General features: G+C 31.1%; 1 long non-coding RNA gene across 1 annotated transcript; it reads left to right on the top strand.

The window, feature by feature from the left end:
• Positions 1–6,886: 6,886 nt before the first annotated feature.
• On the top strand, positions 6,887–22,297 carry LOC139425880 (uncharacterized). The gene is made up of 3 exons (XR_011636942.1): positions 6,887–6,952; positions 11,602–11,674; positions 21,678–22,297. It is a non-coding gene; the product is annotated as an uncharacterized lncRNA (long non-coding RNA).
• Positions 22,298–22,586: the final 289 nt, after the last annotated feature.

Below are 22,586 nucleotides of genomic sequence, written 5' to 3' on the forward strand. Positions count from 1 at the left end.
AAAAAGTTTTTACGTAAAAGAAAATTTAGTAAAAAATGAAATAATGTTTTCGAATAAAACAAAATATCCTCAATAACAATGTTAATGTTTAGAAAAATAATTTTACTCGAGCTATAGAAAAAGTTTGATAAGCCCTAAAGCTAGGCATACAAACGAAAATTAAGCGAATAAGAAAATAGAGGAAAAGAAAATAGAAGAAAAGAAAATAAAAGAAAAGAAAATAGAAGAAAAGAAAAAAAAATAAGTAAAATGTGTACTACATACATCAAAGAAATATAGAAGTTTGTTTGTTTTTTTTTAGACCATTGACCAAAATTGAAAAACATTCCTTTTACCTTTTTTAATATGTAAATGAAAGAAATTTACTAATCCGTAAAATTGAGTATTAAGTCAGTCGTACTGAAGGAATGCTAACTTATGTGGTTTGGAACATACATTTAAAACTTATTCTCAACTTACCACGACTCAGATCTGACTCAGACGACTCAGAACATACTAAAAATATCAGAACATATTAAAAACTGAATCAATTTTCAAAATCATGACAGTAAATTATTTTCAAGAACACGAAAATCTTAACAAAAAAAAAAGTTTTTACATAAAAGAGAATCTAATAAAAATATCAAATAATGTTTCCGAATAAAACAAAATATGATCAATAACAATGCTATGTTTAGAAAAATAATTTAACTCGAGCAATAAAGAGANTTTTAATCCACCACTATTTTTAAACAATTCGAAGGCTTATATAATTCTCCTCATGTCAAAATCTAGTCGTGCTCATCCTGTTAAAAAGTATGCAAAATGAGTCACGTACTTGCAAAATTTAGATTGATGTTAATTACCATTTTTTAAATTATTTTGGCGTGTCCGGAGCAGTTGGCATCTCTGAGAATCTAATAAAAATATCAAATAATGTTTTCGAATAAAACAAAATATGATCAATAACAATGCTATGTTTAGAAAAATAATTTAACTCGAGCAATAGAAAGAGTTTGATAAGCCCTAAAGTTAAGCCATACCTGCCAACTTTTACGCATTTGGCGTAAAATTTTATTTCTATATTTAAAGTGGTAGCAAAATTTATGCTTTCTGTATAATCCTAGCATTTATAAACTTACTTTATAATTTAATTGACCACCACTATTTTTAAAAAAATTAAACATATTTATAAATATGTAATATTGTTGTGGCAGTCCGCTGAAGATTCTTCAAAATACAGCATATGTTTCTGCATAAAATTGCAATTTAAATTACATTTTTCTACCACTGGGGAAAATCATCCTCAAAAGGATTAAAAGTTGGCAGGTATGGTTAAGCATACACGCGAAAGTTAAACGAATAAGAAAAGCAAGAAAAAATAATAATAATAAATAATGAAATGCGTACTACATACAACAAAACTCATAAACGTTTTTTTTCCTTGCTCATGAACGTTTTTTTCGCGAGCTCACTCGATCTTATAAGGAGCTTAACCGTTATATTGATAAAAAAATTTTTTTTATAACTGTCGATAAGCAGACGACCCATTTCTGAGCTCATCAAGGTAGCTTTGTAATTTTGAGCCCAATTCGGAAGACAAGGGAACGTCTGCATCAAGTATTGGAAGAAACTATCATTTGTAAAGGATTTTTTGATGGAATTAATTCGCATTTGCGTTACACGGAGAGCATGGAAGCAAAAAGCCTCTACCCTTAATCAGTCTACCACTAGGATATTTCACTTCAAAAATTTGGACGGTGTTAGCCTTGTCTGGAAATTTATATCGATCAGCAGTCGCTGGGATTGGAACCTGGGTCACCTAATTGGAAGGCGAACGCTCTACCACCTGAGCCACCACAGCTTAGATAATTAACCTTTCAAAAATAAAAGCAGTTGCTGATGATAGCAATCAACTTAGTGTCGTTTATCCGTCCTGCAGCAACTAATGGATTATTGTTGCTGTTGTACTAACTTGCATAGAAAAACGTTTAATTTTAATTAAACTTTTACTGTTTAATTGCAATACTGCGCTCTTTGAAAGGCTACTAGTTAAAATGCTACTACTACAGAGATGCCAACTGCTCCGGATACGCCAAAATAATTTAAAAAACGGTAAATAACTACAAAGTAAATTTTGCAAATATTTGACTATTTTTGCTTGCTTTTTATAAGGCATAGCATGACATAAGTACTATAAAGTGGTGAATTATATAAGCCAACGAATTATTTAAAAATAGTGGTGAATAAAAATCTACTAAATTGAATTTATTAAACCAAGAATCACAATTCATAAACTACCACTTTAAAATATGTATTTGCTGTCCGGAGCAAGTTGGCATCTCTGCTACTACCCTCTTTTAGCAGTTATCATATTTTATTTTTCATATTCATTTTATTTTATAACCGACGTTGAACTGCCGAACAAATTTTGGGTTGACGACGATCAATGTTCAAATCCGTAGCCTTGTAATTTTTAACCCAATCCAGAAGACAAGGGAACTCTTGGATCAAGTATTGTGAGAAATTTGACTTCATGGAGAGGAATTTTTTATGGAACTAACAACCCGCATTTGCATTATGGGGAGAGGAAAACGAAGAAAACCTCCTACGGTTTTCCTCTCTAAACAGAGCGGATATATATATATATATATATATATATATATATNGGGGCGGGACGGGGCTGAGCTTTGAATATATATATATATATATGCCCTAAAAGTCATTATAATTTATTGGTTTGAAAAGATTTTTTGTAAAAAGCTTAAATTTTCTGGAAAAACTTCAGCCAAATTTTTCTGTATTTTAACACACTCATATTTCTTAGACGATTTACAATAAAACGTTTAAAAAAATTATTTAAATATTATTACAGCAGAAAATTACAGTCAATTATTTGCCACAAAAAATTGTATCTTCCAAACAGTTCTTAAATATCAAAGATTATCGCGTTCGTCATGTGCGATAGAGGTCACCAAAGCTTTTTCTAAAATTTGACTAATTTTATGCAAAAATATCAAGCTATAATAATTTTTAATCTACCACTTTAAAATATTATAAATATGATAATAATAATAGTTAAATTTCGACTAATAATTTAAAAATAAATTTTTCTCTTCAAGTTTTTATGAAAGACTGTCAGTGGAAAATGGCANAATAAAAAGCGGTAGTTTAAGTTTGGGCATAGCTAATGGACCAGATTTATTTTTGCTTTCACTTTACATTTCTTAGACGATTTACAATAAAACGTTTAAAAAAATTATTTAAATATTATTACCGCAGAAAATTACAGTCAATTATTTGCCGCAAAAAATTGTATCTTCCAAACCGTTCTTAAATATCAAAGATTATCGCGTTCGTCATGCGCGATAGAGGTCACCAAAGCTTTTTCTGAAATTTGACTAATTTTATGCAAAAATATCAAGCCATGATAATTTTTAATCTACCACTTTAAAATATTATAAATATGATAATAATAATAGTTAAATTTCGGCTAATAATTTCAAAACAGATTCTTCTCTTCTAGATTTTATGAAAGACTGTCAGTGGAAAATGGCATGTCTTGAATTTTAAGTAGAGAAATCATTAGGATTAGATTAGCTCTCACAAGGTGGCAGCTGGCAAAGAGTAACGACAACTGGGTGCATCAATAATTCACAATTTATTTGCCAAATAAAAGGGATAATTGGATTTTGAACTGCATTTTTCACCACTACTTATTTAAAAATATGTATAATCGGTATTGGACTTGAAAAGTATAAATAACAACACATTTGTAAAGTCATACTGTAATTAAAGCTATCTCTATTCGCTTGTCTTCTGGATTTGATTCAAAATTACTAAGCAACGGAGTTCAACATTAGCTGTCGTAAACCCTAAATTTGTTCCAATGGTTATAAAATGTAATATATGATTTTATATGTATTTGTTTAAATTACTTTTGTTTTGGTTACCAAAATTCTTGCAATTCTAATTTATTAATTTGCAATGAAACCCCCAAGAACTACCTCTATGTAACGACTTCCTCTATTTACGACCATTTTTGGAGTCACAGAATTTTTTCCAAAGACTTGTGTTGAAGAAAACCTTTAGAAGAGATCATCAAAACCTCTCCCTGCGACCAGGCAATACTCGGAACTTTTTGCGAAAAGGGTTAGAAAACGCAAAAGGAAAATGAAACACAGCTGCTGAAGATAGATTAGGAGAAACATGATTGTTCGGAAAACCGGTTAAATGCATGCAGGGCAGTGTCACTGATGTAGGGAATACTGGGCTATGTATACCAGGCAGTGGCACTGAAACTTAAAAAAACATTGATGCGGAGCATAAAGGGCACTGACACTGAACGTTAAAAAAAACATTGATGTAGGCCATACGGGGCAAATATATACCTTACTAGACCTAGGTACTAGACTTGACATTTAACTAGACCAAGTATATATTTCAGACATTTACCAAAGCGACTATGTGATTGTAAACATTCATTGGTAGAAGTCATCAACCACCGATTTGGGTCATTCACAGTAACTAACATATATATAAGTCAGAAAAACATCTCCTGCAGCAAACAAAAACCATAAAAATTTTAAAGATATGTGTGTTAGTGGCACAGTACTTCATCAGGGGACACCGGGCATTGTCCACTAACTCACAAGAGTATTTCTGTTATCAGCGGTGAAACTAAAAACTGACAGTGCCCCGAGGCATCACCTCCTACATCAGAAAGCCTCCACACGGTTTCTTGTAAATTTTCTGCGCAGATTATTTAAAAAGCGAACCACTTGTGCGCATGATCCCAAATTCTATTTTAAAAGTACTAACTAACTAATCAAGTTTTTAGAGTACCCATACAGCAGTGTTTCCCAAACTTATGACTTTTGTGTACCCTTTATAAATTTTTCGTAACACTGTGTACCCTAATAAAAAAATTTATGTAGATTTTACTATAAAAAAATTGCACAAAAGTTAAAAATTACAACTGGCTTTTGACAATACTAATTATTAACTATTAACTCAACGAAAAATAGCCAATTGAAAAATACTTAATTGCAAATTTTCAAGGAGAGCTTTGTTTTTAAATAAAATTTTTTTGAAATGTTCTTTTGTTGTAAGATATTCCCATAAAAACGCGTACCCCCGCTAAACTGTTCCCGTACCCCTGGGGGTACGCGTACCACACTTTGGGAAACACTGCCATACAGGAATGGATATCTGCTCTTTCATCTAAATTGAAGAATATGTGGTGGAAGGGAAGGGAGGTGTGTTAACATTAAGTTAAATCTCAGAATGAACAATAATTGATAATCAAAAAATCAAGTCTGGTTTATACATAAAAATAAATCGCAAGTTGATACAGAATAAAGGGAACAAATTGAAGATAAAGATAAAGAAAAAATATTTACACTATTTACAATATTTTAAAAGTACTTGAGAGGAGTTTATCATATATATTTGAGAATTGAATTTGTAGTGGTTGACAAGTAAATNAATTTTTTTAGACATATATTTGCTACCACTTTCTAATTTTTAATAAAATTATATTCATTAATTAAACGAATTGTTAGACATATATTTGCTATCACTTTCTAATTTTTAATAAAATTCATATTAAATGGTTCTTTTACTAATTGGTTTACCTTCATAGTGGTCAGATCGGACTACCTATAAAAAAGCGTGTGGATAGGCTTTCAGTTATAGGAGGCGTTGCCCGAGGGCCCATAATGGAAAGTCAAATAAGAAAAATTGAAATGTAGATGCAAAGATAAGTAAATGTCAGTTACAAAGTAAGTCTTAATAATGACTTAAAAGTACACAAAATACGACATAAACGCCCCCAAATAAGAAAAGTAAATAAAGTTACAGTTAGAATAGCCACATCAAAATAACATATAAATTGCCACATCATTAACAAAACTTTAGAAATAAATCAAATGTTGGCCCCTTTTTGAAAATCTTGAAAAATATAAAACAAAGCAAATGAGTAAAAAATGTTTTAAAATGGTGCTGCCATCTGGAACATAAAATCCTAAATTTCACCACATAGACCTATTCATGCGGGCTTAAATATCGGTAATATATTGTGAATCATTCAATATATTTTGAATCAAAACATCATAATTACAGTAATTAAAAGAAGGAGTGTTATTCTCTATTGTAATCCTGATAATTCCAATAACTGAAAGAAAATCTGTTTTATTATTACAAAAAATTTTAAATCTGATAATTTGACGAATTAAAATATTCTTAAAAATCTTAAAGTAAAGGTTGGAATTAAAATGTGTTAAACAAAGACATTAAACTTAAAATCTCTTCCTTTATCGTATAATCCGATGAACATTTTTTGGTTATGAAGTTTGATATCAAGATCTAAAAACTAAGCGCAATTTTCATCTGAATTAGTCTTAATTAAATTTAGTTCTTTACGATAAATATCTTTTTAATTAAATCAAAATCATTACAATCAAAAGTAATTAAATCACCAATAAATCTANATCAAGATCTAAAAAATAAGCGCAATTTTCATCTGAATTAGTCTTAATTAAATTTAGTTCCTTACGATAAATATCTTTAATTAAATATCTTTAATTAAATATCTTTAATTAAATATCTTTAATTAAATCAAAATCATTACAATAAAAAATAATTAAATCATTAATAAATTTAAATCCAATTAATAAATTATGTTGTAAAAAATTTTGCACATGAAAATGTAAGAAAATATTAGCAAATGCACCTGATTAACATTTCCCGATTGAAATACCTTGAACTTGTCTGTAAAAATAAATACCATTAAAAAGATAATTTTCAAAAATGTTTATATTACATAAGTTTATCCAGTCATCCTTATTAATTTTTTATGGTTTTTGTTTTCTGCAGGAGTTGTTTTTCTCTCTTTTTAAATTAGATATACTAACTTTGTTACCGTGAGATCAGTTATCTCTTGAAACTACGTAAATTCCGTAGTAGTTGGAAGGTATGTTTTTATATACAGTTTTTAGTTTTCACATTTAAAAATAAGTATAGACGGAATTTATATTTTATCTAAACAAGTATAAACAGTACATCTATAGTATTAAATGGATAGTTTAAGTACATTTATACAATAGAAGTTGCATTTTTACTCTTTTAGATAAATTTAATCAATACAAATTTTGACTAACACGAAGATTTAACCCGTTCGGGACGGGTGAGTGATAAATGTTTTCGTAAGGAATCAGTATCAGGATGGTAAAAAATAAAAAGCGGTAGTTTAAGTTTGGGCATAGCTAATGGACCAGATTTATTTTTGCTTTCACTTTAAATTTAACACATACAATTCATAAATGGTAAAAGTGTAACTATACAATTTTTAATTCGAACTAAATAGTGGTGAATTAAATAAAGCAAACTATCATTACTCCGGCCACAAATAAACTGCTAAAGAACTACTTTGGTTACCAGTTTTATCTTTTTACCCTGATTGATATGGTTTCATGTTGGCACGTATTTGTGACAGTCGAAGCGAAAGGGTTAACAAATGTGAATTAATTGAAGCCTGACATTTTATATGACAAATACGAGTAAAGTGCAATAATCAAAAATGCTGTAATATATTAGCACTTGTATTTAGTGGAAAGTTTCTTAAACTGGCTACCACATATTTCTTCCGACGGAAATATTACCGAACTTAATTGAGAAATTTTATATTTCTGAAAGATTACGATGAACGGGCTTGTTTTGTTTCCTTAAAATCAAAGTTAACTCTATCCCCTAGATGCTAGCAATTAACTCTATCAACAACGGATAGTCCGTAGTATTTCAATTTATAATTAAAATCTCAAAGAGTGTTATTATTTATTTATTTTTAATTTTCGCAATGCAATTAATTCTATCTTATGTATAAAAGCAAATCATAGAAACGAATATGAGCAATAGCAATTTTGTAACCGCAATTTTGTTTTCACAGTCAGTCATCAAGATGGAGGAGGCTTTTCAAAAGTCCAGGCGGCAGTGATTGTTACCATTTTTGGCAACAATTTAAAACTGTGAAATTAAAATATTTTAGAAGTCTTTTTTTCTCCTTTATTTTGCTATTAAAATGCATAGTAAATATTTGAAGGATCTAACAATTTAAAGACAAAAGCTGAAACTGTATTAAGAAACCAACTAATCAGCAAATTTGATGATTCGTTAATAGAAATTCGTCATCCAATTTTCCTTCTGTGTTTTGAATTTTTTTTTTCAATAATCATAATTTATCGTAAACTTTTAATTAGTTTGCGAATTTAAGGCATTTCATTTTACAAAAGGCATGAAACAGTTGACGAAATTTTGAATTTACGACTACCAATGGTCAACTCGGTGTAATTTTAAACCTAATCCGGAAGACAGGAGAACACCTGGATCATGTATTGGGAAAAATTAGCCTTCATGAAAGACTCTTAAATGGAACTAACCAGCATTAGACTGGTTAGACCAGCATTAGACAGCATTAGATTCTCCGTTACATGGAGAAGAAAACCACTAAAACCTCCCACAGTTAGCCTAATCAAGGGAACACTAATCCATAATCCGTCAACCATTGAGGATATTTTACGTCAGCACTGTGGTTGGTGCGATCTGGGTGCGGAATTTGTATCGAACAGCCCATCACTGGGATTTGAACACCGTTCACCTAATTGGAAGGCGAATGCTCTATCTCTGAGTCACCTACAACTCTGCGCCATAGCAATTGTGAAAAGTTAATTTTATCTACTATTGCATTTGAATTTGTCTTTCACAACCATTTGGGAAATACTTTATTAGAAAAAGTATCCGGGTTGGCATCTAAGCGCTGACCAGAGTGCTGTAGTTAGTCGGTGTTAGCTTGATACCACTTGGAAAGCACCCCAATCTGCTTCAAGATGCTACCATTCCATTCACCTATAAGCCAATATTCCATTTTACCTCTATTGGATTAATACCATTAAAAGCACGTTTTGCGTATGCTTAATATGCAACGAGTTTCTCATGCGCGTTTTGCTTAGGGGTTTGCTGTTTGTTGTGTTGTTTTGTTAGCTGCAAATGTAAAATTTAATTTAGAAAAACTTTGGTAATGGAAGGTGCAGATTTCTCTGTTGGTTCAACTTTCAGTGGCGTCACTTCAACGCAACGGACTGCGAGATAAAAGGAGTTTACAAAGTTGTAGGACCAATTTTCATTTTTATAAAAAAAGAAATTGGGGGAAGTTCCCAGACGAATCAGGGCCTGACAAATAATGCTGTAGTAACTGTTAGTAGTAATTAGTAGTTAGTAGTAACAATACAGTGAAGTACCTTTAAATTAGGGAAACAAAAATATTTATAGGAAAACAGTGACTCGTGACTTATATCAATTTTATGCTGATGGCAACCAAACTAAGTAGAAAATTAATGTGGAAAAACTGGATCCTGCCATGTTGTTGCTGTTGCTGTTCATTTACGTCGCACTAGAGCTGCACAGCTGGCTATTGTCGACGGTCTGTGAAATATCCCAGAGGATGATCCGCAGACATGCCATCGCAATTTTGATCCTCTGCAGAGGGAATGGAACCCATGCTTTGTTAGCCTGACTAACTGCGCGCTAAGTCGAGCACTTTGCGGCAGAACAAGGACCGATACCGTGCACCCTTGATCCATACGCAGGCTGATCAAAGTGGTCACCCACCCGCTTACTGACCGCTGCCAGTGATGCTCAACTTCTATTGGGAACCATTCCTTTACGGTCTGTCCACTGAGGGATCCTTTTAGGAAGGAGGTAACTTCCAAAAGTCAAGCGATGTCTGTGTCATTTCGGAATTACCACAAATGATAGACAAAATAACAAATTCTGATATTACAATTGCTTTTAACTCGCTAGAATCAAGCCTAATCTTTGGAGGATAAGTTTTTGTTTGTTTCGAATAGTAGTTATTTACGTTACTCTAGAGCTGTACTATAAGATATTGATGACGACCTAAGAAACGTCCCTAAGGATGATACGACGACATGATATCGCAATGTTTATCCTCAGGCGGATAAAGTTTCTCCACCATTCTCGAGGTGATCCTTTTTTTTTTAGTACTGTACAATGTATCATTGCTGAAAAATCATTTCTGCATTAATTTTTTTTTCTGCAAATTTTTTTTTCTAGACTAAGTCAAAACACCCGGCCTTATCCACTGATGAGTTTAGGCAGGTTATATATTAATTCTATATAAATTTCAGAAATATTTGAATTTTGGTGCAAAAGTAGCAGAGATTTCTATTTTATATTAAAATTATGCATGCAATTCAGATGTGATCTTGTCAATGACGTACTCGAGAGGGGAAAGACTGATAAATGTCGGATTTGCGAAAAACTAACCGAAATTCTTTTATAAATGTGAAAGCCTATTAATTAATTTTTTTTTAAAAGTTAGCAGAGAATTTTTTTACATCGATATCAAAAATATTTTGTATAAAGTGTCGTTAAAAATCTTGCAAAACACGTAAATAAGGCTTTTTTCGTTTTGAAGAAGGTGTTCGAAAACTAATTTTGTCCCGGAGCCACCGCAAAACTTTTGTTCAGCTCAGAAGAGGTACCTAGTCTTATCAAACGGCGAACATCCAGATCCTCAGTAATCATTAGGGAGTCATCCCCTCAAAATACACAGTTTGGATCGGGACAGATCTTAGGTCTATGGAGGTGAGCGGTAAAGCAGTCGTGTCCGGCTTACAACCTGAAGGCAGCAACAGCAGTGCGTCTCGGGTGATCAGGGATCTTTTTCAGAGTCTGCGTCCAGACCTTGTCACCAATAAAATTAGGGAGTTGATATAGTAAAATAAACTTATCAACACAGACACCGTGACTGAATCAACAGGCTGATATGGTAGGTCCTTGTTGACTAGTAAAGTATAATACATTGTTTGTTTGCAAGAAATTTCCACTAAGCAGAAGTAACAGCAAGTAATTTCCAAACAGAAATAATTTCAACTAAAGCCCTGGATTACCCAGATAAAGTAACATCACTCTTTTCCTTACGATCTTTGTGCTGCTTTCGATTTTGATTTTCTGCCGCCGATCACATGGTTAAACAGTCTCCTTTTTGTTGACTAGTTTAACCCCTCGAGGACGGGTAATTCAGAAAAGTATTCGTACAAAATCAGAATCAGGATGTAATTAAATTCAAAACGGTAACTTAAATGTAGTCGTTTCTAATTTGACAGACTTACTTTGCTTTTATTTTAATTATTGTTAGTTTAATTATATACATAATCAATGTTAATTCAAAGTATAACTAAATAGTTTTATTTTGAACAATGTAATGGTGAATTAAATAAATCGAACAATTAAAACTCCGCCCACAAATAAACTGCTAAAGAATTACTTTGATTACCAGTTTTATCTTTTTACCCTGGTTGATACGGTTTCATGCTGGCACGTACTTGTGACAGTCGCCGCGAAAGGGTTAAACGGCAAAGTATCATTGCCGTTTAAACTACATCTATAACAATCTGTTAATTTTATTTTCACTTTTTTTTCTACCTTTTTTGTTTCATGTTTTTAAATTTATTATGAGTGTTTGCTGCGCATTTGAGTGTAAATTAAGTCAAATTATACCGTTTACCCGTACCAAGGCGTTAAATTATGTCATTTACCCGCTAGAGGTCGAAAAATATGGCTGCATAGAATTGACCGAGATAAATGGAATTCAAGCGAAAACAACAGATTGTGTCAAGTAAGTTTGATATTGATTTATTAATTTGTTACAAATTTTACGTGATATTATTTATTAACTATGTAGAGCAAATATGTTTCCATTTTTTTGAGGTTTGACGAATTCAATTACATGAAATATATTCCTCTGAAAGAAATGAAAATGTATTAAAAATATTGTTTTAACTTAAAGAATTTTTTCGTTAGAAAGCCTAGAAAATAGATTTTAATAGCATTTAAATATTTGAGAGTTTTTTGCCAGAATTAAAAGTAAACTAGCTAACATATTAAATATTTTTCAAATGAATAAATTTAAAATTTCGACGTTTTAATAAGATGATTTTATTCCTATTTGAACTTTCAGTTTCTTTATTTTTTTATTATTTCAAATGTGTCATACATTATAATAAAATTTCGTGACAGTGCAAAATAAAATTGCTGTTCATTATATTCAGAATTTGAATAAGAATTCTCAAAGAAATATTTATTAATTTTATAACGAATCAGAACTCATTTATTTTGTTATGAAATGTAACGGAGCTCCCCTTTACTAATTATTGATTGTTTTATTATATACCTTAATTTTCAAATAACTAAAAAAACTGAAATTACTTTAATTATTTCTAACTATATTTATCCCTTTGACGCTTATAAAAAAACCGACTGCGAAAAATTTCAAAATGTTTAGAAAAAAAGTTATAGCATGTTATGATAGACGAAATGAGAAAGTTTTAACTTATAGATTAGGTATTATTTTCAATGAACGGAATAAAAACGAATCGTATAATTTCAGAAAGAAAAAAAAGGAATTAAAAGAAAAAATGGTAAATATTTAAGTTATCTTTAAGAATATGAAAATATTAGTCAATAAAAAGTAGCGTTTAACAATAAAAACTAGGTATTTCTACATTGAAAGTTTCGGTCACAAGAGAATTGCCGTCACCAAGATGGCGGTATGTTGCTTCTTTATCTAAGTATCGATGACTTTAATTTCCACACATTCGAGGGACCCAGTTCTACCCCACAACCCGGTCTCACCCCACACAGAAACTTCTCGAAAGTGGAATAAAACATAATAATAACTTCTCAGAAATCCTTTAAGATAAGAAGTTGTTAAATCCTTATTTTAGATGATTTCGGTCATAAATTTAGGTATGAGGCATCAGAAGCGATAATAAAACAAGGCAATAAGCACTGTCATCAGTTTCTTGATTTTCCAAACTGAGACGTTCCGGATTATTTCGGTCTTCGGGAACTAGTTTAAACCACACATTTTAGTACTCGTTCGTTATTTACTTACCAGGTGCGAAAATGAAACGTCAACAAAAGTAACGAGAAAAACAACTTTGTATTTGCATTTTGCACGTGATATTGTCCGGGCGATCAAATAAATAGCATTTTACTTTCCCGTCATTTCGTTTACCTCAGTGATGATATTAAAGAGTATATAAAGAGATGATCTAAGTTTTGCCAAAATCTTCTTTCTTCAAAATCTACTGTACAATTCGGAAAATAAAAATGGTCCGGAATAATTTTCGGTCTAAGGATCAGAATATTCAAGTGCTCGGAATAAATAATTGTTCAAAGGGCTAATCTTACTTTTTCAAATCGACTTGTGTGAGCCATGGTGGTTCAGAGGATAGAGGGGTCGCATCCCAATGAGGTAACCTGGGTTCGAATCCCTGCACTAACTGGTCGATAAACTTTCCACCCTCGGCTTGCACCAACCACAGTGATAACGTAAAATATCCCCAGTGGTTGACGGATCATGGGTCACAGACCCCTTGTCGTCGGTCTAACTGTGAGAGGTTTTCGATGTTCTCCTCTCCACGTAACACAAATGGGCGTTAGTTCCATCAAAAAGTCCTCCACAAAGACTAATTTCTCCCGATATTTGTTCCAAGACTTTCCTTGTCTTCTGGATTGAGTTCAAAATTTCAAGGCTACAAAATTGGGTCTGTTGTTCAACTACTGTTATAAAATTTAAAACAAAATAGATTTGCGTAGATGATAATTTTAATTACGAAATTAGACGCCAAAATGCACTAAGAAATATGCTTTTTTTACCGTATCTGATTCTTGCCCTTCAAAGATTGGAGGGTTAGCCGCAATTTCGAAAATATGATTCCAATAGTTTGATCTAGAGTGCAATCGAGGCTAAAGATTCATTTTAATGCACTGTTTGCGTTTATCACCGTCTCAAAGAAGTAGCACTTTAAAATTCTTATTTTTCACAATCTAATCGACAGGAGCATTTGGAATGTTTGATTTTAACTTTTAAAATAAGTAGATAAAAATGGTGCAAAAATTATTGAGGCATAAAATTCTAAACTTTTTAGTTCATTATTAAATAAATTGCAACAAAAATTATTAATATTAGTTTTTTGCAAAGGCTTGCCTTCAGATAAGTATGTTTTGTAATCGTGTGCAAAAAAATATATCATTCACTTCATTATTTTCTAAGTTATGACGAAATAATAAAACATAAATTAAAATAAATAACTATGTTTTTTTTATAGGCTTACCTTCAGATGAGCACGTTTGATAATCGTGTACTAAACAAATCTATTCCCTTCATTAGTTCCAGAGATATAACAAATAATAAAAAATAAATAGTTTAAAATAATTGTTTTTTCTCACGCTTATCTTCAGATAAGCACGTTTGATAATCGTGTGCTAAAAAAGTCTATTCGCTAAATTAGTTCTAGAGATATGACGAAATAATAAAAAATAAATAATTATAAATAATTGCTTTTTCATATGCTTATCTTCAAATAAGCACGCTTGGTAATCGCGTGCAAAGAAATATTTCATTCGCTTCTTTATTTCCAGAGATACTTAGAAATAATAAAAAAATAAATTATTATAAATAATTGTGTTTTGTTCATTGGCTTACTTTCAGATAAGCACGTTTGATAATCGTGTGCAAAAAAATCTATTCGCTTCATTAGTTCTAGAGATACGGCGAAATAATAAAAGATAAATAGTTATAAATAATTGTGTTTTTCGTAGGTTTACCCTCAGATAAGCACGTTTGATAATCGTGTGCATAAAAATTAAAAATATTTCATACACTTCATTAGTTCCAGAGATATGACAAAACACGCAAAAAGTGGAATTAGCATTTAAGCTGTCCAAACCGCAATCCTGGTCAGGGCTGTACTTACCAAGACGGAAATGAGCAAAAACTGGTACGACAGAAATTTCATTCTGGCATTTTTTTCGAGAAAAATTAATTTTCTGTAACTACTGAGATTTTTTTACATTTATAGCATATTTATTGACTCCACCCGAAAACTAGTTAAAACGGAAATAGTTTTACTACCAGATTTTCCTCTCTTCCGTCTCGCTTTCACCCATGTGATACTGGCTAAACTATTAGGAACATATTTTACAGAATATGGTCTTCCCCGCCCTAAATAGTCAAATATCCGAATCGGTCGAGAAAAAAAGTATGTTTATTCAAAGAACGTATGTTTTTATATCTGTTTGCGTAACTTACCATCTGCACAAATAAATTTGCAAACTTAAGTTCAGACATTTGAACCATTGAGTCCTATCACGTGAAAATTCGAACGTTATTCACTGATGTTCCTTTTTTTATTATCTGCATTTCAATCTGAAAAGCAGTAAAAAAAGTCCGTATTGAACTTATTAGCTGCAGGTATTCATTGCTTGCCAAGATGATTTCAGAATGTCTACTGTTTTAAAAAAAAAATTCTCTCAATTGATCTGTTAACTTCCACTTATTCCTAAAAACTAACCCCTATTCCTCAATATCAGATTTGTTGGAGAATTGTATTTTAAAAATTAGTCAGTTCAAAAATCCTTGAAAATCATCGAATTTGCAATAAAGGTCATAAAAATTCTAGTGACCGGTAGGCACCCTTGTCCGGCACATTTTAATAATTTAAAAAAGGAGCATCATAAGTACGAAGTATACTAATAATTATTAGGAAGTTGACTAATAATAATTAATGCGAAGTATATTAATACTAAATTAGCTAAATTATTCAGTAATTTCTCGTGAAACAGGATCTAACGTTTCAGATAACATATCTTTTTTTTATTTGCTTGGAAAGAGAAAAAAAAATGTCGCAATTAACTAATGACGGTTACAGCAGTCGAGAGTTTTCATGGAAAAATTGTGACAAAATGTAATCCAAACAATGCGACAAAATGGAAATTTAACTTACTACTGACGCTTAATTTCATAAGGCAGTGATGCAAATTCAAAATTAAAAAACTTTATTTTTTTAACAAAATGTACTTTTTTTTACGAGTTTATACAATACAATGTTTGTAACTTTTTTTTTTAGTTATCCGTTACTTGCAGTATTCATAAGTATAAAAAAATTATCCCAATTTGATTTTTTTTAAATTATATAAATGTAGTTTTTGTTCAACATAGGATTTTTAAAAAATGTTTTTTTTTAACTGAAAATGGCGGCTTTTTGAAAAAAAATTTAAAAAATGGCATGAACTAAGTTACATTTTCTTGCATTACTCTAAAACAGTCAATCCAATTAAAAAACTCCTATGTGCAGCGAAAACTATATTGTGAACAGTGTGCCAAAATTTGAAGTAAACCGGTTGAAAATTATACTAGTTACAGATACAGAAGGTACAAAAAACATAGTTTTGAATAAACTGCGTTTAAAATCGGTTGAAGTAAAATGGTTGAAAACTTTCCAGTTATGGATACAGCAAGTACGAGAAACATAGTTCCAAATAAACTGTGTTTAAAATCGGTTAAAAGTTTTTCTAGTTACAGATACTGCAAGTACGAGAAACATAGTTTCGAATAAACTGCCTTTAAAATTTTATGATCAATAATCCATATAAAAATATAAAATTTTGCAACCAACAATAATGCGTCAATACTAAGTCTATAGGCCGGGATAGCCAGGTTGGCAGGGTGCTGGAATCCAGCAAGTCGAAGACTCCGTGAATGTAAATCGTGAATGGTGCACGTTCAATCTTTCGGGTCACAAAATCCTTCATGTTCCCATAACAAATCAATGCCTCTGGGGGTACTGAATTCTGAGGGTACTGTTCCAGATCTTTTAGCCTATTGCCACCTTCGTTAAAAATTATTACAGCTAAATAAGCAGCAATTTAAAGTATTTAATTTGAAAGTACCATTAGTTCTTCTTTCTACATTATTTAAACAAATCATTACAATAAAATAGTTCAAATGATAGTATTTTACTAAAATGTTTTGATATGAGTGAGCATTCATCATAAGTACTAGTTCACTTTTTCATGCACTACCTACGACGTTCACAGCGAACGGCATATCATACCACATCGTTTACATTTTTATGAAAATCGGTTCAATATTTCGATACAATAATCTTAAAAGGATAATCTACGAAAATAGTAATAATTTTTTTCTTCATTTTTTTGAAAGCTGTGTTATTCCCATTTAAAAGTTTGAGGCAACGTGCTAATTGATATGCATTTCCGAAATTTATAGAATTTTTTAATTTTTCCACCACTTGTATTCTAATTTACTAAGATTCCAATACGACACTAACAAGATTTTAAAAAGCTGATATAAACCAAAAACCGAAATAAAAACTTCGTATTAAAACTTTAAAGATAAAATGTTAGTACAAAAACCAATTCTTCCCTTCTTGAAAGACTCTCTCTTCGAGAGCTCTATTTTTAGATCTCATGTAATTAGTTATGTTGTTTACATTTCATTCTGTTGGTATTATGACTCGAATTCACGAAAAATATAGATGTTGAAATAGAGAAGGTAGAATAAGCGTGTATAGATTTAACTTGTTTTGAGCCTGGAACTCAAGGAATAACATGAATTTGTTGGCTGTTAAACAAGGCTGTTAAAACAAAATAACATTGACAAAAGTTATTGCTATACTTAAAAAAACAATGCAGAACAATCATTAATTCATATCCACAGTTTCTTCTTTTTTTTTCGTGATAGTTTTCAGTCATTTTTTTTTCTGTTATTTGAAAATTATAGAGTAAAAATCAAATGGGGTTTTTTTTCAACAGGGTTGCCGCGGGCCTCGTAAATTTTAAAAAGTGGTAACGACAGTTAAACAAATGTCGATAATTTAATTTCTGTGTAACCACCACTAAAAAATGTTTTCAAAAGAAAGTATATACACATGAAAATTTCAACTTCAAAACCACTTAACGACAAAGCAATATGTTATATTAAGAAATATCTTTCAGCATTAACATCAATTTACTACCACTACTAAATTTTTTCAAGAACCGCAGGAGCCCTGTTCAATGATATTTGCATAGAGACTTGCCATGGATAGTTTTTTCTTTCTAATTCTTGTGATTAATACTATTTCCGAGATATATTTATTGTTACCGCATGATTTAAACCATAGGTTTGTGGATTCACGATATGTAATAATTTAATCACGAAAAGACATTGATACCAGGGCTGAAAGACCATATATATCGAGACGGAAAAGAGTAAAAACTGGTAACAAATAAAAACTGGTAACAAATAAATTTCATTTTCTAATTTTTTTTCCCCAGAATAATAAAAATCCATAACTACCAATTGTTTTTACGGATGCAATTTTTATATTGAATTGCTTCTTCGCCGTGAAAAATTTCCTTACAGTGAACAGTTATTGTTGAGAATAAATTAGCTTCTCCCGAATATTATTTAATATTGCAATAGTTCTTCTACCAGTATTTTCTCTTTTACGTCCCGCTTTCAGACCTGATTGATACTTTTTAATTCAATCTTCCTTATATTCTTTTTATTCGCCTGATAATGACATGATGATTTATATGCCTTATATTCTTTCTTTAAAATTCGCCTGAGTTTAAAAATTTTCATTGCCTAAGGATTTGCAGCTTTAAAAAAAAAAAAAAAAAAAAATATATATATATATATATATCACCTAGTACATGTAAGCTGTAATCTATTCTTACAATTATTTATCTCTCTTTCAATAAAAGATAAATCAATCTTATATTTATAGATAAGCTTTAGAAATTCCTGGGAAGAACTGCTGAAACTTTCTTAACGGACATTTCCGCTCGTTTACATCTGGTAAATCCAGAAGCATTCAAAGGAAGACAGTGATGGGCATCATTCACGAAAATTTTATTCATGACTAAATTTATTCAGAATAAATTTATTCTGAATGATTATTCATACGAAAATTTAGTCATTATTAATCATTCATTATGCAAATGTATAAAAGTTTTTGAATAATGATTGATGAATAAACTCATTAGTCATGAATAATTTTTCTGAATAAAATTTTGAATAACCAGCAGAAAATACAATCGATATGTTTTTGTTTATAACGAGATGCAAAACATCGTTTGCTCTTAAACTTCTTATTTTAGGAATTAAACTATAAAACTAAGACAAGTATGACTATTTACTTTTATGTTACTCCGCTTATGTTACTTTTATGTTTTATGTTTAAACTTACTCCTGCGTAACATACTTAGTTGTGCTAAAAAGTAGGTTTATAACAGTTTAGTTACTTAAGTTCATTTTTTAATTTTGTTCTAAAAACTATAAAACGCAATTTTTTATAGTTTTAGAAAGCAAACGATAATATTATTTTAAATTTTTAAACAAAATTTTAACTTAAAAAATTAAACGCTTTTTTGCCTTGTAACCATTTCTTAAAAGTATGCATTACGTTAGACAAAAGTAAATTTTCTCAAACATTATATAAATATACTTGAAAAGGATTAACGTTTTATTTGTAGTTGTCATAATCGTAGTCAATTAGAGTATTGCGTGCCCATTTTTGTTGACCAGTGAAATTATTCAGTTATTTTTGACTAATGAATAAAAGATACTGAATAACAAATAATGAATGATTTATTCTTTATTCAAAATATTTCTGGCTAATGAATAAATCTTTATTCATCATTCATTATTCAGATTTTGAATAATTATTCATCATTCTTTATTCATTATTCTGAATGACAAATGCCTATCTCTGAAGGAAAAGTATTAGCTTATAGCTTACATAGAGAGGTAAACTCAAGATATAAAATTGGAAGTAAGCAAAATAAGAATGCTTCATTGAGTAATGAGTAAAACAAAAGAGGGAGAGAATGCGGTATGAATAAGATCACAGATGCATTTTCTTCATTTGTCTCATTTATTGGAGCCATTCGTCTTTCTCATTAGTACCTAACTGTACAAAAGGTAACGACCTTTTCAGAAATGCTTAATGATTTATTGAAAGTATTTGTCATAAAACTTTCTTAATGGAAAATGTATCTATTTGTCTATTAGAGCCAAACAAACCATGGAAAGCGGCAATGGCTCAGGGGATAGAGCATTCGCTTTCCAATGAAGTGAACCGGGTTCGAATCCCAACAATGGCTGGTTCATACGAATTCCGCTTCCGTTTCGCATCGACCACAGTGCAGACCTGAAATATGCTTGGTGGTAGACCGATTATGGGTTAAATTACCCTGGCCGTTAGTCTAACCGTGGGAATTTTTCGTGAATTTCTACTCCGTGTAACGCAAATGCGGGTTATTTCTATCAAAAAAACCTTCACGAAAGCAAATTTCTCAAAATACTTGATCCAAGAGTTCCATCCCTTGTCTTCTGGATTGGATTCAAAATTACAAGGGTACAGAGTTGAACATTAACTGTTGTAAACCCAAAATATTGGGTCAGTTGTTCAACGACGGTTAAAAAATAAAATAAAGCAAACCATGGACAAATGAGAAAGACATGGATGAAATTTATTTAGATCTTGGCATTTCTCATGATGACTGTTAAATGGGGGATGTTGTTTTTAAAAACCCAATCAGGGTAGATAAAGTGGAAAATCAAATCTCTCGACTAAGTGGAACGGAAAAGTAATATCTCAGTCATAAAATAAAATTAGAAAGATAAATTCGATACGCCAGCACAGTGGAAAAAAAACAGTTAACAATTTTGCAAAAATATCCTGAACTCGTAAGTCATACTTTATTAACATATTTCACAATTTTTTTTCCTGAAGAATATAAGGAATATCTGGGTGATATGACCTTACTTTATGCTTTACAGAAAAATTAAACTACATTGCGCTGAGTGATTTTCATCTTCTCAGATAAGTTTGTATAAGTGGGTGTTCTAAATCTAGTTGAAAGTTATGAAAAGTATTTGAACAAACTTGCCAACTATGCTGAAAAAAAGATAAACGTATAGTGAACATAAAATTGCTTCTTGAAAATTTTCTTTCGTTTCGTTTTTCAAATGGCCTTTACTAAAAAAAACAACTCTCGTATTTTTATCTCAAGCTTTTGTTTCTAGTATTGACATTATACACTCTTTAATAGTTTGCCTAGGCATTTTCAAGCTATTTGGATAATCCGTTCTGTGTATGTCCTACCAACTCCCCTAAACATTCTTGATAAACTTAATTAGGAATATACAAGCATTAGGAGTACCAGGAGATGACCGCCGACATTATTTCTCAAATTTGTAGATATTGCTGCTTATATTTAATCATTTGGTTACAAAATTCACAAATCGCTAGTGGATGGAAGTATATGAAACATGCGAGCACTCAATTTCCAGTAGACCTTGGAAAACAGTTGGTTGGAGCACAGCTAGAATTTTACACTTTCAGCAATTAACACGTTGAATGACACATTAATTTCACATAGCTTGCCCGTCTTACCAAATAGTCAATAACTACAAACTAAATTTACTAATATTAGACAGGTTAATAATTTGGTGTAATAATTGATATGGAAATAAGCAGCAGAAATGAATGAAGTTAAAATGTATTATTATCATTTTTTAAAAATATTTTTTTTAATTGAATTTACTTGATTTTACTGCCTTTCAAATTATGCCTAATATTGTAAAAAGAACAGTGCCAATCAAAGCAAAAACTGCCCCAATCGAAAACTCTACTGTAGTGCCCTCTAATAATCCTAAGTCTTATGATGTTCGTGGAGAAGCCCTCGAGCCATTATAATCTGTAACTTTTTTTATAATGTGTAATTCTGTTTATGTGTAATTCTGTTTATGTATAATTTTTCAGATGTCTGCCTTAATGTGGGATATTGTTCAAATGGATTATAATTAAAAATTTGTTGGGGGCATAGATGTCTTCCACTTTTTCAACTTGAGGATAGCTCGGTGAGTCTATGTGTGGTTGCAGTTTCTCTGCTGTGAGCTTGGTTTATGCCAGTAGACTGCAGACGATGGCAACCGAGGCTCCTCGGCCATGGTGCTTTTTTGCTCGGTCACAGGTCCATTGATTCCTTATATGATGCTCTCAACCATGCATGATTCGGACCGTCAGCCAGCTAGTCCTCAATTGCTTGATATTATTGTGCTGCTGCATCTGTTGCAGACGCTCGGCTTCAAACGTATATGCAAGGACCTCAATTGCCACTTAATTCAATGATCAGCCCTTAAGAGGACTTTATACAAAGGAAAAAACTTTTCTTCGCAAATTCTCTTGCAGATCCATTAGTAATTTAATGTTTAAATGAAAAAGTGAGTTCAGGCAAACCTAGAGTAAGCCCTAAAGTTTCAAATCCAGAAAAGAAATTTTTTAAATAACACAATGAAAATCAATTTTGAGAGGATAACGTATGATTATGCAATAGACAAGCCCTTTTTCACTAATTTACTTTCATTTTGATTTTTTTTCAGCAATTGAAACGTCATGGCTTACTCTAGGTTTACCAAAAGTAGTTTTTTTTTCAATGTTTTAAATTTTAAATAAATTCTGGAATTTACAATAAAATGTTTCTCGCTCGGTATGGCGTCATATTAACTTTTGGAGTTTCCACTGTCTCTTTCTCTTCACAGTTAGCACAGTTTATTGCACAGTTAGCTAAAATTTAATCGTGAGGTTTTGAGTATTGGTTAATTTTAATCCAGAAATTTGGATTGGTTCGGATTAAAAAATCACGCTCTTATATATCACGCTCATATATAT

Source organism: Parasteatoda tepidariorum, chromosome 6 (assembly GCF_043381705.1).
Source record: "Parasteatoda tepidariorum isolate YZ-2023 chromosome 6, CAS_Ptep_4.0, whole genome shotgun sequence".
In the NCBI taxonomy this organism is placed as follows: Eukaryota; Metazoa; Arthropoda; class Arachnida; order Araneae; family Theridiidae; genus Parasteatoda; species Parasteatoda tepidariorum.